This window comes from Xyrauchen texanus, chromosome 15 (assembly GCF_025860055.1).
Source record: "Xyrauchen texanus isolate HMW12.3.18 chromosome 15, RBS_HiC_50CHRs, whole genome shotgun sequence".
Lineage (NCBI taxonomy): Eukaryota > Metazoa > Chordata > Actinopteri > Cypriniformes > Catostomidae > Xyrauchen > Xyrauchen texanus.
This window is the reverse complement of record NC_068290.1, coordinates 45,272,678-45,284,354: the sequence shown is the minus strand read 5'-3', so window position 1 is coordinate 45,284,354 and position 11,677 is coordinate 45,272,678.

Here is an 11,677-nt window from a genome sequence, read left to right as displayed (position 1 = left end):
ATCTCTGTGACCAAACGCATTATAATAAAACAAAATCTTGTTAGTCCTAGCCCCCCTTTGTCAATCGGCCTATGTAATTTACTGAAATGTAATCTGGGACGTTTACCATTACAAACAAGGACTTCGCTATGCTACCAAATTGCTTGAAATAAGAGAGGGGGACATCTACAGGGAGAGATTGTAGCAGGTAGTTACATTTTGGAATACAATTAATTTTAATAACATTGACCTTCCCAATCATAGTATGTTATGAAGCCCACCTGTCCACATCACTCAAAAACCTTTTTATCAAGGGGTCAAAATTAACTCTAACTAAATCACACAAATTAGCTGGGAATAAAATGCCCAAATATTTGATGCCCTATTTGGGGCACTGGAAGGCGCTCGGCTGGAAAGCCGTAACTTGGCAGTATGCTGTCTATGATTTAGATCTAGAGACTAATAATATAACCAGCATTAGAAATTGCAGCTCACGTACACGGTTCAGCACATGGCGTGATTGAATAGGGACCCCTAGTGTCGCTTCCCTGATGGCCACTGTAACGGCTGAACTATATTCTCGGCTCCTCAATGTAAAAGCTGAATGAACAGATGTACTTTTCCCTCCATTTATACACGTATAAAATGAGGGCATCACCTCGGTCTATTGATGGACTACCATCTTGAAATGAAAGCATAGACTAACAATTGCCAACAAAAGCCTTCATCAGCCAATTAACAAGGACAATTGCATCTACTGTATGTGAACTTCTGCAGTTAATCCAGGATGGACTTCAAAGACATTGACATTAATCTTACAGTTCAAACAAAATCAATGTTTAAACACTGACCCTTAACACTTAGTTAGTTTAATCATTTTAAACCATGACTTTAACTATACATAAGTAATATTTACATTACATTCATAATGTTAGCTAGAGGGGAACTGGCCCCCACAGTGAGTCTGGTTTCTCCCAAGGTTATTTTTCTCCAATTATCAACATCTTATGGAGTTTTGTGTTCCTTGCCACAGTCGCCTTCAGCTTGTCCACTGGGGTTATTAATACAATTATTATTTAATTACTTATTTTTAAAAACGTTTAAGTATTTTATCTAATTACACAATGATGATTCATTAACATTATAGACATTACAGTTTTTCATTTTTTAATGCCTGATTCTTCAAATGAAATCAAATCACTTTATTGTCACACTACTGTGTACACAAGTAGGTGAAAGTCTTGTGTGCAGTTCCGAATAACATAGAAGTACCAATTACAATAAACAACATATTTACACAACACAATTTACATAACAAATGTACACATACTTACACAACACAATATACAATGTACAGTAAACAATACACACAATATAGAATACACATACAATAAAAATAAAAAATAAGGGTAAGGGTATATCAAATATATATACAGTAGTTGAATTGGGGAGAATATATTTGACAGTCCAGTGTGTGATACAAGATATAATTAATAAAGTGCAGTGCTGATTGTTGATCGTGAGAGATCAAGTGTTCAAAAGTCTGATTGCTTAGGGGAAGAAGCTGTCATGTAGTCGGCTGGTGCGGATCCTGATGCTGCGATACCGCCTGCCTGATGGTAGCAGTGAGAGCAGCCCATGACTCGGGTGGCTGGAGTCTCTGATGATCCTCTGAGCTTTTTTCACACACCGCCTGTTATATATGTCCTGGAGGGAGGGAAGCTCACCTCCGATGATGTTTCTGGCAGTTCGCACCACCCTTTGCTGGTCTTTGCGGTTGTGGGCGGTGCTATTGCCTTACCAGGCGGTGATGCAGCCAGTCAGGATGCTCTCTACAGTGCTGGTGTAGAACCGTGTGAGGATGTGCTGGTTCATTCCAAACTTCCTCAGCCGTCTCAGGAAGAAGAGGCTCTGGTGAGGCTTCTTCACAACGGCCTCAGTGTGGACGGACCATGTGAGTTCCTCAGTAATGTGGACACCGAGGAACTTGAAGCTGCTGACTCTCTCCACCGGTGCTCCATTAAAGGTGATGGGGCTGTGTTCTTTGTCATTCCTACTGAAGTCCACCACAAGCTCCTTGGTCTTACTGACGTTGAGGGAGAGGTTGTGCTCCTGACACCAGCGTGTCAGAGTGTGCACCTCCTCTCTTTAGGCTGTTTCATCATTGTCAGTGATGAGACCTATCACCGTCGTATCGTCAGCAAACTTAATGATGGCATTGGCGCTATGTGTTGCCACACAGTCATGTGTGTATAGGGAATACAGGAGTGGGCTGAGAACACAGCCCTGCGGGGCATCAGTGTTAAGGGTCAGTGATGACAAGGTGTTGCTGCCCATTCTAACCACCTGACATCAGCCTGACAGGAAATCCAGGATCCAGCTGCACAGCGAGCTGTTTAAGCCCAGAGTCCGGAGTTTCACATCAAGCTTGGAGGGCACTATGGTGTTGAATGCTGAGCTGTAATCTACAAACAGCATTCTCACATATGTGTTCTCACATATGTGTCTTCTGTAAAGCTGCTTTGAAACGATGTATCACAACGAAAGGCGCTATAGAAATAAAATTGACTTGACATGTCCGGGGGACGGACATGCAAATTCTGTCTGCCAATTTGTCAATGGCCTTTTCTCAAGTTCAGAGGTAACCGAGGCCTTCGAGAAAGTCCCCTAGTGTCGCTAGGGGACAAAAGCATTGAGTGAGCGATAGACGGGGAACTGGGATTGATAATGTTCAATGGTGTGTTGTGACAGGAAAATTACTTGGATATTTTTTTTTTTTTTTTACTTTTATATTTCTAGTATTCTAACTTTGATGAAACTTTGAAAAAAAAAAAAAAACGTTTAAGTCTTATGGAGGTCCAGGAACCCAGTACCCCCCTACCCTGACTGGGAATATGTTTCATTTGTCTTTGTTGATGCTATCCATTCTCATAATGATAAGCAAAAATGAGAGCCAAAAATCAATCAGCTAATAAAACAAATCAATAAAGTGAAGCTAAGGAAAGAGTGAAGCCATTAATTTGCATAGACAGGAAAATGCCACTAACTGCATTCATTGATCAGACTGGGCTTTGAGAACAGTCAGAGGGAATATCGCATTCTTACTCAGACACAACATCCCCTTGCTTCACTTTTACAATGTTCTTCAACATGATATGACAAATGCACAATTACTTTAAAAAGTACATATCCTGATGCCCTCAAACAAATCAACATTTTTATATCCCCTATTATTGATTCTTCCTAGATCTCTTGAAAACATGAAACCTAAAATATCATGAGAGAGACAGCGATAAATACATTTCTCTGTGTAGGAGCAGCATGTGTGTGATATATGATGAGCATCATGGTGATTACACATTTTGTATTGTATTTTGTGTGTTCAGGTCTTAGGTCAAAGATCACTAGCCAGCTGGAACAATTCTGCCTAATCAATGCTATTATTGTTTGTCCCCATTATGATTACTGTCAATATCACTGTGCTAAATTATGTTCAGCATGCCCGATAGCCTTTCCTTCATAGAAAGGTTTGAAATAAAACATTTATGAGTAAATAACTAAATATATAATAGTTATTATACAATAGTAAACTAAATAACAGTTGTCTCAGCAAATCATCCAGAACTGAATGGCAGGGTGATTTAATCAACACTTACTTTGTGTACAGTGACATGCAGATGATGCAGAAACTACAGAAGATATCTGTGTGACCCCAGTGAAACTGAACTCCTCACTGCACATGATCATGACTGCAGACCTGCCAACCCTGTCCAACTTTTTAGAGTACCAGACGTGCATGGCAAATTGGAGATTCAACTAGTGCAGAATTGCGGTATTCTTCCCCCGCACACTCTTGCACAAGCTGTTTGTGAGTCTGATCGCAATTATAGAATTGTACCAAATCAAGTCTATAAAAGTTTGGAATACTTTCTTTCTTGACTGGAATTTTACTGTACATTGTATATTATTATTGTGTTGCGTAATTATGTGTACATTAGATATGTAAAATGTGTTGTGTAAATACACTCACCTAAAGGATTATTAGGAACACCTGTTCAATTTCTCATTAATGCAATTATCTAATCAACCAATCACATGGCAGTTGCTTCAATGCATTTAGGGGTGTGGTCCTGGTCAAGACAATCTCCTGAACTCCAAACTGAATGTCAGAATGGGAAAGAAAGGTGATTTAAGCAATTTTGAGCGTGGCATGGTTGTTGGTGCCAGACAGGCCGGTCTGAGTATTTCACAATCTGCTCAGTTACTGGGATTTTCACGCACAACCATTTCTAGGGTTTACAAAGAATGGTGTGAAAAGGAAAAACATCCAGTATGCGGCAGTCCTGTGGGCTTAAAATGCCTTGTTGATGCTAGAGGTCAGAGGAGAATGGGCCGACTGATTCAAGCTGATAGAAGAGCAACTTTGCCTGAAATAACCACTCGCTACAACCGAGGTATGCAGCAAAGCATTTGTGAAGCCACAACACGCACAATCTTGAGGCGGATGGGCTACAACAGCAGAAGACCCCACCGGGTACCACTCATCTCCACTACAAATAGGAAAAAGAGGCTACAATTTGCAAGAGCTCACCAAAATTGGACAGTTGAAGACTGGAAAAATGTTGCCTGGTCTGATGAGTCTCGATTTCTGTTGAGACATTCAGATGGTAGAGTCAGAATTTGGCGTAAACAGAATGAGAACATGGATCCATCATGCCTTGTTACCACTGTGCAGGCTGGTGGTGGTGGTGTAATGGTGTGGGGGATGTTTTCTTGGCACACTTTAGGCCCCTTAGTGCCAATTGGGCATCGTTTAAATGCCACGGCCTACCTGAGCATTGTTTCTGACCATGTCCATCCCTTTATGGCCACCATGTACCCATCCTCTGATGGCTACTTCCAGCAGGATAATGCACCATGTCACAAAGCTCGAATCATTTCAAATTGGTTTCTTGAACATGACAATGAGTTCACTGTACTAAAATGGCCCCCACAGTCACCAGATCTCAACCCAATAGAGCATCTTTGGGATGTGGTGGAACGGGAGCTTCGTGCCCTGGATGTGCATCCCACAAATCTCCATCAACTGCAAGATGCTATCCTAATAATATGGGCCAACATTTCTAAAAAATGCTTTCAGCACCTTGTTGAATCTATGCCAGGTAGAATTAAGGCAGTTCTGAAGGCGAAAGGGGGTCAAACACAGTATTAGTATGGTGTTCCTAATAATCCTTTAGGTGAGTGTATGTTGTTTGTTGTAATTGGTATATGTCTCGTCACTGTCATGACTGCTATGTTGCTCGAAACAGCACACAAGAATTTCATCCACTGTTGCACTTGTGCATATGGTCATGTAACAATAAAGTGATTTGATTTTGACATATGGTAAAAGTCACTAACAAGATCTAATTAGAAAGAACACACAAAGGGCCTTTATTCTTGGAGATTTCTTTGTTTAATAAAATGTTAAGGTACAAAATATGCATACGACTTATCCAAAAAAAAAAAACTTTGATAAGAACAAATGTTTGAAACATAGAATCAGTATCAATTAACATGTTATCCATAATAAAAACGAAAAAGCTACGATAGGAAACGTCTTTGGTTACATGTGTAACCCTTGTTCCCTGAAAAAAGCGGAACGAGATGCTGCGCTGCTAAGCGCTACAGGGAACAAACCTAGTTGTGACCGAGCTGAATAATGTGTGCAACACTTCAATGAACATTGACCGGAATTTATAGCCTCGGATGATGTAATCATTAGATGCACCTGCGGCCAGGCTATAAATGGATACGTCACCAGGTGTCGTCAGATACTTCTTTTTGAAGAGCAGTCCTGGGACGTCCCAGTGCGGCATAGCAGTGCAGCATCTCATTCCGCTTTTTTCAGGGAACAAGGGTTACACATGTAACCCGAGACGTTCCTTTACAAAAAGCTTCACTATGATGCTGCGCTGCTAAGCGCTACGGGGAACGCAATACCCACGCCGCCGCACTTGGGGCTGTCCGGACCCCTACGGTTGCGCAGTGTACTCACAAAAATGCGAGAGGTCTCAGACATGAGCTTGAGATGTCGCTCAAGGGCATAAGAGCCCAGAGTAGCATAAACATCTAAACCATTAAATTTTTATGAATGTGTGCGGAGAGGACCAGCCTGCCGCATCACAAACTTGTTTAGGCATGGGCTGAGATTTCGACTCAAGGGCATAAGAGTCTGGAGTAGCAAAGCATCTAACCCATAAAGTTAGATGAATGTGTGCGAAGAGAACCCTATAGCAACACAAACTTGTCATAAAAACAGCTGAATGTGAGCGGAGAGGACCAGCCTGCCGCATCAAAAACTTGTTCAGGTATAAGCTGAGATGTTGACTCAAGGGCATAAGAGCCCTGAGTGCAGAACATCCAAACTAAAAAAGTCCAATGAATGTGTGCGGAGAGGACAACCTGCCGCATCACAAACTTGTTTAGGCATGGGCTGAGATGTCGACTCAAGGACATAAGGACTCAAGGGGGGGACTGGGCGACTCGGGGAGACATTGCGCTATCAACAGAGGCGAAGAGGTCCTCTTCTGCCCTGTAAAATCTACCCAGATCAGTTCCAAGTGGAGGGAGCCCTAGCACTTGAAATGGCCTCGATAACCTCAAGAGAAAACCCTGTGAACCTCATTTGGTACCCTTAGGAGCCAGACATGAAAGGTTTCACAATTCGGGCCAAGGATGAGAAGGTCCTCCCTGTTCGGAATCGCCCAAGGCGAGCTGTCGAGGAGAGGAATTAACTGCGAGAAACATATCCTGTTCGGCCAGCGCAGCGCCATTAATAGGAGGCAAGACCCTTGCTGGAGAACATTGCCAAGACTCCTGGGAGCAGAGAAACCAGGGAAAGAAACGCATACAGACGCATTCTGGGTCATGTACGTGTCTTAACGTCCAGACCCAAGGGGGCTGGGTGATTTCAGGGAGAAGTAGAGGAGACCAAGAATGCATATTTATTGCGCTATTCATATAGGCGAAGAGGTCCTCTTCTGCCCTAAGATCTCACCCAAACTTGTTCCAAGTGGAAAAAGCCCGGCATTTAAAAAGGCCTCGATAACCTCAGGAGAGAGCCCTGTGTCCCTCAGTTGGTACCCTTAGGGGCCAAACATGAAAGATTCCACAATTCGGGGCAGGGATGAAATATTGCCCTGTGCCTGAGATAGAAGATCCTTCCTCTTCGGAATCGCCCAAGGCGAGCCGTCGAGGGAAGAAATTCACTCCGAGAACCAAGCCCTGTTCGGCCAGCACAGCGCCATTAATAGGAGGCAAAAACCCTTGCTGGCGAACTCTGGCCATCCAGGGATATAACTGACCTGAGTGACAGGAGCTTGCCCTGGGCCCTAAGGAGAATCTGACGTGTCAGAAATACAGCTGACAAGAACGTGGGTCTCCTTGATGATTTATGTAAGAGGCTACCGCTGTATTGTCCACCCGCACCAAGACATGGCAGCCTCAGGGCCAGAAATACAGCCATCAACCCGAGACAGTGACTGTGACAACCGAGCTGACGACCCTCCTATCCCCTTAAGCTGGACGACCACTTAAGGCCGCTACCCCGCCTGTCAGGGAGGCGTCTGTCGTTAGCAGCCTGCGAAAACAAGATGCACCTAGAGTGGGACCCAAGGCATAAAACTGGGGTCTGAACCATATAGAAAGGGAACGAAGCCTGAGGCATGTAACCCTTTTTAGCCTAGGGGTTTTGGCCCTTGGAAGAAATCCCCTGGCTTTTGGCCACAACAAAAACGGTCTCATGAGCAGAAGGTCCAGAGGGATCACCGTGGACGGGGTCACCCTGAGACCTGGAAATCGTTGATACTGATAACAGTGCAACCATGACCTAACCTGACTTTGCTCAGGGTGATCTGAATGGACTCAATCCTAGCGGGAGACAGTTGTGCCCGCATTGTGATTGAACTTCATACGATGCCCCAATAGACAGTGTTCTGAGTGGGCGAGAGGACGCTTTTCTTGGCGTTGAGCCTCAACCCCAGAGAAACAGATGAGATAAGACAATGTCCCTGTGCTGAACTGCCAGTTCCTGGATCTGCGCTAGGATCAGCCAGTCGTCTACATAATTCAGAATGCAGATGCCCTGGAGTCGCAAGGAGCCAGCGCTACATCATGCATTGTGAATGTGCGGGTAAAAAGGGCTAGGCTGAGTGAAAGAACCTGACACTGGAAGACTTCGCTCCCGGAAGCGAACCTCAGGAACTTTCCATGTTGTGGCAGAACTTCTAAATGAAGTATAGAAGTGCGTCATAAGATCGATGGTGACCAGCCAAACAAGTTGTAGGGCTTGAGACACGACCGTCTTGTCAGGCATCGTATTGAACTTGAACACCCACAGGCAGTTCAAGCTTTAAGATCTAAGCCAGATGCCGCCCCTCACCCTCCATGGGAAACGGGAAGTATTTATTGTAATAACCTAACTCTCTCTCTGGAAGGGGAACACATACCATGGCCCCTTTAACCAGGAGATTGAGGTTTTTTTTTTTTACATAAAAAAGAAATCCGGTTTACGGTAGTGAGAACACGCCCACAGAAAATAATATATCTGGCAGAAGTTTCCACGCTTTCAGGATCTCTGAGATGGGTATTATATTTGAACACTTCCTGTTGAGGGGTTGTCGAGTGTTTTGCGTCCTGAATAAAATGCAGGAACAGCGAAAACACCCAATTTTGACGGAAGCCTCTGCAACCCGAAACACCAAGAGGTGGCGGGAATGGAGGGGCTTCGAGGGGGTACCGGGAGTGGTGAAGTGAAGTATGCGCCCCGTCCCGAGGGGAGCTACCCACTAATCTAGGCGCAAGACCGTCAGGGTTTTCTCTTACTAGAAATTATAGTCCTGAGGTCTTGCTTCGGGGGCTGGCGAGGGCGGCGAGACTGTCCCCAATCCCTGGGAGGAGGAGCATGACTCGCCACGCATTGCTTTTGAGCCTCCCTTCAGTCAGGACTGAGGCGGGTCTGAGGCTTGCTCGTCAAGCGCAGAACCCACACTCAGGTCGTCCAGGAGGTCAGCCTGGTACGCCTGTAAAACAGCATAGTGTGCAGAGCAGCACCAGCCTGACCTGCTGCTTGATAAGCCCTTCCCACTAAAGTGGAGGTTGTCCTACAAGGCTTTGAGGGGAGAGAGGGCTTTTTAAGTGATGATGCCGAGCCCGGCGAGAGGTATTCAGTGATTCAGATCACTGAATACCCCCGTGCCTCAGCACCCACGATAATCGAATATAATGATGTCGAGGGTATGTGAACACGGGAAGAAATATATATATATATATATATATATATATATATATATATATATATTTTTTTTTTTTTTTTTAGGGGTTCCTCCATGAGTGAAAAAGCTATTCATGGAGGTTATCAAAGAAGGGAAGGGACTCATAGAAGGCTTTCCCTTTCTTAGACTGGAAGATAAAATCTATCCCCTAATTTGGAGGGTTTGGTGTCTCTTTTTCACGTGGCCAGTCCAATCTGGCAACCGCTTGAGTAACAACATTGAGCAATTCCGCCGTAGATTTTTTTTTATCATGGACGGAAAGCTCGGAGGCGGGAAGAGAATCGCGATCCACCTCATGATCCGAAGAAGCATCGGAACACGCTTTGAGATCATGTGAAGGACCAGCTGGGTTTGGGGAGAGAGCGAGAGAAAGGGATCAACCCGTCTCTTGCTCCTCAGCCAAATCCATGCAAGAGCCCCACGAATGATCTTTTTATTTTTAGTTTTTTTTCATGAGTGCTGACTCCCGGAAGCAAGCGAGGCGAGCACGAAGCACTCTGCCTGTTAAAGCAAATCGCAGTGCTCGCACCCACCCTGCTGCAACGCGAGAGCAGCGTGCTCGCACCCCCAAACAAACAGAGCAAAAACTGATGTGTGTCGTCTTCAGCTATAGAGAAGAGGGGAACACGCACCGTTTGCGGCTTTCAGTCATTCTCTCTTTTTTTTTTTCTTTTTTTTTTATATATTTATATATATATATACACTCACCTAAAGGATTATTAGGAACACCATACTAATACTGTGTTTGACCCCCTTTCGCCTTCAGAACTGCCTTAATTCTACCTGGCATTGATTCAAGGTGCTGAAAGCATTCTTTAGAAATGTTGGCCCATATTGATAGGATAGCATCTTGCAGTTGATGGAGATTTGTGGGATTCACATCCAGGGCACAAAGCTCCCGTTCCACCACATCCCAAAGATGCTCTATTGGGTTGAGATCTGGTGACTGTGGGGGCCATTTTAGTACAGTGAACATTTGTGACATGGTGCATTATCCTGCTGGAAGTAGCCATCAGAGGATGGGTACATGGTGGCCATAAAGGGATGGACATGGTCAGAAACAATGCTCAGGTAGGCCGTGGCATTTAAACGATGCCCAATTGGCACTAAGGGGCCTAAAGTGTGCCAAGAAAACATCCCCCACACCATTACACCACCACCACCAGTCTGCACAGTGGTAACAAGGCATGATGGATCCATGTTCTCATTCTGTTTACGCCAAATTCTGACTCTACCATCTGAATGTCTCAACAGAAATCGAGACTCATCAGACCAGGCAACATTTTTCCAGTCTTCAACTGTCCAATTTTGGTGAGCTCTTGCAAATTGTAGCCTCTTTTTCCTATTTGTAGTGGAGATGAGTGGTACCCGGTGGGGTCTTCTGCTGTTGTAGCCCATCCGCCTCAAGGTTGTGCGTGTTGTGGCTTCACAAATGCTTTCCTGCATACCTCGGTTGTAACGAGTGGTTATTTCAGGCAAAGTTGCTCTTCTATCAGCTTGAATCAGTCGGCCCATTCTCCTCTGACCTCTAGCATCAACAAGGCATTTTCGCCCACAGGACTGCCGCATACTGGATGTTTTTCCCTTTTCACACCATTCTTTGTAAATCCTAGAAATGGTTGTGCGTGAAAATCCCAGTAACTGAGCAGATTGTGAAATACTCAGACCGGCCCGTCTGGCACCAACAACCATGCCACGCTCAAAATTGCTTAAATCACATTTCTTTCCCATTCTGACATTCAGTTTGGAGTTGAGGAGATTGTCTTGACCAGGACCACACCCCTAAATGCATTGAAGCAACTGCCATGTTTGATTAGATAATTGCATTAATGAGAAATTGAACAGGTGTTCCTAATAATCCTTTAGGTGAGTGTATATATATACAGTATATATATAATATTTTCTAAACAGAAGAGAAAAGAGAACAACGTTCACTGCACACTGCCTGATTCTGATTCTAACTCCTAACAGAGGAAAGAAAGTTTTGACGGGGTTTGTGAAACACACAGAAACAGAATCACTCTGAAAAAAGAGTTTCTGATGACACCTGGTGACGTATCCATTTATAGCCTGGCCGCAGGTGCATCTAATGATTACATCAGCCGAGGCTATAAATTCCGGTCAATGTTCATGTTCATTCCGGTCGGTCACGTGTTGCACACATTATTCAGCTCGGTCACAACTAGTGTTGTTCCCCGTAGCGCTTAGCAGCGCAGCATCATAGTGAAGCTTTTTGTAAAGGGAACAGTGAGTACAAATCTTCTGGAGACCTTGTATCTGTATAGATCTGTATAGAAGGTCTTCAGATACAGCTTGCCTTTGCTTCCTATGTAAGTGCTGGTGTCCTGGTCAATGGACAGCTCATCATTAGGAAGCTGCTTTTG